Source organism: Colobus angolensis, unplaced genomic scaffold (assembly GCF_000951035.1).
Source record: "Colobus angolensis palliatus isolate OR3802 unplaced genomic scaffold, Cang.pa_1.0 Scaffold93, whole genome shotgun sequence".
Taxonomy (NCBI): Eukaryota; Metazoa; Chordata; class Mammalia; order Primates; family Cercopithecidae; genus Colobus; species Colobus angolensis.
The window spans coordinates 40,999-46,954 of NW_012123265.1; the positions used below are offsets into that span (position 1 = coordinate 40,999).

The 5,956-nt window shown below is 37.7% G+C and overlaps 1 protein-coding gene across 1 annotated transcript in view; it reads right to left on the minus strand.

Annotated features, from left to right (window-relative positions):
* NFAT5 (nuclear factor of activated T-cells 5, tonicity-responsive) overlaps positions 1-5,956 on the minus strand; it is a gene marked incomplete at its 3' end in the record, with an annotated part of 86,195 nt that overhangs the window by 36,117 nt on the left and 44,122 nt on the right. The window lies entirely within an intron of this gene.

Genomic DNA, 5,956 nt, shown 5'->3' on the forward strand with positions numbered 1-5,956 from the left:
TTTCTACTTGACAACCTTCAATAGATTTGAAGAATTTTCAGGTTACTTAATTTAATATTCAATAAATAGCGTATGTGCCTCATGTAACATGCTGGGTTAAGCCCTCTGAGGCTTACAAAATTAGTCTTAATTTTGTAAAAGCACAAAATACTCTGTACACACACAAGTGTATCCTTTAGGTGCACAGGAATTTAAAAGAAATTAAAGACGCAGTAGTTCCTGCCCTCAAAGAACTGAAAATCTAGCTGGGATAAGGTTACACACTTACACACACACACATACACACACTTAGAGAATAAAAATAAGTTGTATAATATAGACAATGGTGATACTTAAAGACAAGAGACAGGAAACCAGGGTCCTGAGAAATTAAAAAGTGCCGTTTGGATCAGATCTAGTAATGTACTAGCACAAGCTTACCAACTGTATAATAAAGTAGTTTTTCTTTTCTTTGCTTTTTGAGATGGAGTCTGGCTCTGTCTCCCAGGCTGGAGTGCAGTGGCTCGATCTTGGCTCACTGCAACCTCCAGCTCCCGGGTTCAAGGGATTCTCCTGCCTCAGCCTCTCTCGAGGAGCTGAGATTACAGGCGTGTGCCACAACACCCGGCTAGTTTTTTATAATTTTTGGTAGAGACGGGGTTTTGCCACGTTGGCCAGCCTGGTCTTGAACCCCTGACCTGAAGTGATCTGCCCGCCTTTGCCTCCCAAAGTGCTGGGATTACAGGTGTGAGCCACCGTGCCCAGCCAATAAAGTAGTTTTTCTAGTACACTCTTATAGGATTATACTACCATAAGGACTTAGTTTTCTAATTTCTTTTGAAGCACCAGGGTCCTTTTGAAATTATATCAAATGCAGAAGTACCTTTTCAGAAATCATAGTTAAAAGCAGTTTGACTACTGCTGATAGGAGGAAAACAAACACATGAAAGGGTGTAATGAAAAGACAGAATGGAAAATAGAAAAAGTATGTCACAGAATCAAGTCAGGAAATTGAAAGTATCTTAGAAAACTGATTGAGAATCTCTTCCACTACATGAGAGAAAAAGAAAATAGAAAATGAGAAGACCAAAATACATTTTTCAGAAGTCACAAGTTGAGAAGCTTTAGTGAGATGGATTCAAATGCGCTCTAGAAGAGAATTCAGTTGTTTCCATTTGCCAGCGGCTATGCTCTATAAGCAGATGCTTAAGAGGTGTGTAAGAAATCCTTCCACACCTATTTATCTTTAAAGGGCCAATTACAACATATGGAAGAATTAAGGGGTTAAGACTCAGGGGATAAAGATTCTAGTATTAAAGATTGTCAATATCATTGTTAAACGAAAGCATATAAATTTTCATTTGGCTTGATCAGAAAGTCACAATCATGACTATACATAACAGATAATTAGGAGGCATTTCAAGTGTTATTGTAATCTCTCTTTTTTTGCATTAAAGGGGATAAAGTAAAAAGAAGAAAGTTACAAGTTTCCTTGGAAAAGTCTACAACCATTATACAAAGTATCTGATCCTTGTGTCAGTATACCAATATTGTTTATAATAAATAAGAGGTAGGTAGCATGTCATAATGAAAGAACGAAGTTAGTCAGAACTGAGGTTTCACCATAAATGTATCACTTATTTTTTGTGTGACCTTGGACAAGTTACTTATCACAGCAAGCTTTGGCTGTTTCATTTATAATACAGTGGTAATACCTATCTACCTTGTAGAGTTGTAAGCACTAGCAACAATGTGTAAAACACACCTAGAACTATTATTAATATATTAATTGGAGCTACTAACATAAATAAAAGCTATAATTTCTGCCCTCAAAAGGGTTAGCAACGAGAAAGTGTTACTGAGATATTCCACCTGCATTATTTCTTTTATTCCAAACGCAATCTGATGAATACCTCATGCCCATTTCAAGATGATTCTGATTTCACTTCAAAATACACAGCTTTCCTTTTGTTATTGTTGTTGTTTTTCTGAGACAGTCTCCCTCTATCACCCAAGCTGGAGTGCAATGGCGCCATCTCAGCTCACTGCAACCTCTGCCTTCCCAGTTCAAGCAATTCTCACGCCTCAGCCTCCTGAACAACTGGAATTACAGGCGCACCACCACGCCCAGAGAATTTTTTGTATTTTTAGTAGGGATGACGTTTCATTATGTTGGCCAGGCTGGTTTTGAACTCCTAGCATCAAGCAACCCACCTGCCTCGGCCTCCCAAAGTGCTGGGATTACACCCGTGAGCCACCATACCCATCCAGTTTTCCTTTCTACAAGTCTTGTACTTCCTAGAGTATATACCTGGACTTCAGAAGTGTTCTGTTTTGCCTGCACAGTTTAAAAAAAAATTTTAAATTAATTGCCAACATTTAAAAAACAGATTTTACATAAAAATCTCAGACCTTTGGTTTCTCTTGAATCACAGGATCCGGCAATACTAAATCCACAAGGAAAACTGGAGCTGCCTCCTTCAGTGTACTCTCTAGTTACCTAAAGTACCATTCAGCCAATTTCTCTAATTGATATTATGCTGTCTGTGCCCTATAGGCACTTGAGTTTTTCAATATCTCCACTAGGGTTTGCAAGATATGGAAGGGGAAGATGGAAAGATAAAAAATGAGTCTTTCCTGAAGAAACCTTGTAAGAGGTTAAAGACGAGAACAGTGAGTGGTCCCAACTTTCTTGATCACACAGCCCTTTCCAGAGGCAAATTTAATGAGAAAGAACTGCCTACAACAGCCAAGGGCTGGTAAGTACCTATTTTCCAGAGGGTAAAAGGATATAGTACCAAAACATTTCCTATTAAAAGAAAAAAGGGAATAGACTTTCACAGAACTTAAAGGACTCTTAAAGAGTTTAGTCTATTTCTTTATAGATATAAAAACTGGGGCCCAGAAACTGAGGATTTGTTCAAAACCAGAGAGTTAATAGCAAAATCATAATTAGAAAGAAGTTTCTCAAAAACCAAAAGTTCAATTTAACAAACATTTACCAAGCGCCAAGTCATGCTCCCTGCAAGATGCTATGATACAAATATGTACAGTAGTACTCTTTACTGTATACTACTTTTCTCTTTTCTTTTTGAGACAGTCTTGCTCTGTTGCCCTGGCTAGGGTGCAGTGGCGTGATCTCAGCTCACTGCAACCTCTGCCTCCTGGGTTCAAGTGATTCTCCTGCCTCAGCCTCCCAAGTAGCTAGAATTACAGGCGCCCACCACCATGCCTAGCTAATTTTTGTACTTTTAGTAGAGATGGGGTTTCACCATGTTGGCCAAGCAGATCTCAAACTCCTGAACTCAAGTGATCCACCTGTCTTGGCCTCCCAAAGTGTTGGGATTAAAGGCATTAGCCACTGCACTCGGCCTCCATTTTCTTTTCTAATATTTTTATAGAATTTTTAAACATCCAATGAAGGCCATTTTCCTTTAAAAAAACTTCTTATACTTAGAAGAATTAAAAGTTGGTAGTCAAACAAATACATGCACACACACGCTATAGCATATGAAGAGCAACACTATTCACAATGGCCAAAAGGTAGAAATAACCCAAATGTCCATCAGTGGATGAATGGGTAACACAAATTGTGGTATCCATAGAATGGAACAGTACTCCCCCACAAGAATAAATGAAGTACATGCTACAAGGTGGATAAATCCCAAAAATATTATACTAAGGGAAAGAAGCCAAACATAAGAGGTCACATATAAATCCAGAATAGGCAAATCCATAGCAACAGAACACGGATTGGTGGATGCCATAAGTTGGGCTCATGGCGGGCAGGGGAGGATGAAGACAGACACAGGATTTTTCTTCTGGGAGTGACAAAAATGACTTTGAACCAGATAGCTAGATAGAGGTAGTGGTTGCACAACAGGGTTTTCTTTAAAATGATTGATTTATTGTGCAGTTCATTGCAATAAAAATTTTTTTAAAAAGAACTCCTACTCATGGACACAAAGAGGGGAACAGACACTGGGGCCTACTTGGGGGTAGAGGGTAGGAGGGAGAGGGTCAGGAAAAAATAACTATTGAATACTAGGCTTAGTACCTTGATGATGAAATAATCTATCTGTACAACAAACTACAGACCCGAGTTTACCTATATAAGAATTCCTTATTTGACCACCAGGTGGAATATGCCACCTAATTCAATGGGATCACTCTACTCATTACAAAAGAAAATTCAATTGAGCCATCTACAAGGTACGAAGTGCAGTGCTAGATCCTTTAAATATACATTATTTCAGCAAACTTCACCCAACCAAGAGAGACAAATTTATCATAGTAGGAAGCTAGGAGTCTGTGTGTGCACGTGGTCCTGGTACCAAATTGCCTCCATTTAAATCCCAGCTCTGCTGCTTGCTACTATGTGACCCTCGACAAGTTACTTTTGGTCTGTTTTCCTCTCTGTAAAATAGGAGTAATGAGGCTATCTAGACTTTATATGGTTATTCTGAGGATTAAATGCAATAATCGAAGAATCCACTGACCTAGGCTATTAGAAAGAATTAAAACAAATATTAGCTACTAAAATTAATTATATAATTAAGTATAACATAGTTAAAAATTAATATTGGAAAATTTTAACTGTTAGGTCTCTCCACCACCAAAAGCTGCTGCATATGATAATACTGACAAGGAAATTGTTCAAATCTCAAGTTTTTAAATTTAGTATATATACAAAGGAAATGATAATCCTAGAACTATACACACATCACAGAATCAGACCTCAATACAGAAATATGTTCTATGGTGTTTTTTGTTTGTTTGTTTTGAGATAGGGTCAGACTCTGGCACCCAGGCTAGAGTGTAGTGGTGTAATCTCAGCTCACTGCAACCTCTGCCTCTCAGGCTCAAGCCATCCTCCCACCTCAGCCTCCTGAGTAGCTGGGACCATAGGTACGCACGATCGTGCTGGGCTAATCTTGTATTTTTTTTTTTTTTAGACACAGGGTCTTACTTTATTGCCCAGGCTGGTCTCAAACTCCTGAGTTTAAGTGATCTGCCCACCTCCCAAAGTGCTGGGATTACAGGCATGAGACACCGTGCCTGGCTGGTATGTTCTATTTTAACTCCAACAATGCATGATATAAACGAAACACCTGAAGAAGATTTAGAGGGCTGCCATAAATATAAACACTGCAAATTAAAATCTATGAGAAAAAATTAAGAGAATCATAAAAGTTTCAGTTACAATGTTCTACTATCTGAAGACTCCTATTTTAATATTGGTACACTTTATTTAGGTTACAAAAGTGATAGACAAAAAGGATGTATAAAAGATTTAAAGGAGATATAAAGGTGATATATCATAAAAATTCAGAAATTTTTTAAAAGTGTAAGAAAGAAAATAAAAAGTCACTTCAAATCCCAATTCCCATAGATCACCATTCTAACATTTTAGTCTATTTTCTATGGGCCTGCTTTATTAAAAAATAAAACTAGGATTATAATTTTATATGTTTCTTTAAAAAATATACAATCATGAATATTTTCTTCTATCATTAAATATTCTTTGAATACATGTAACATGATTTATAATAATACACATTTATTTAATACATAAACATGATTTATAATAGGAACATAGGATTTCATTTATGAAGGCTTGTTAAACAAAAGTTAACTAAGGCCAGGGGCAGTGGTGCATGCCTATAATCCCAGCACTTTATGAGGCTGAGGTGGGTGGACTGCTTGAGCTCAGGAGTTCAAGACTAACCTGGGCAATGTGGCAAAACCTCATCTCTACTAAAAAAAACAAAAAAACAAAAAAATGAGCTGAGCATGGTGTTGCACACCTGTAGTCCCAACTACTTGGGAGGCTGAGGTGGGATTGCTTAAGCCCAGTAGGTTGAGGCTGCAGTGAGCCAAGATTGTACCACTGCACTCCAGCCTGGGCTGGAAAATCTTTATCATAGATTTTGAGAGTGAGAGCCTGTCTCACAAAAAAAAAAAAAAAAAAAAAAAA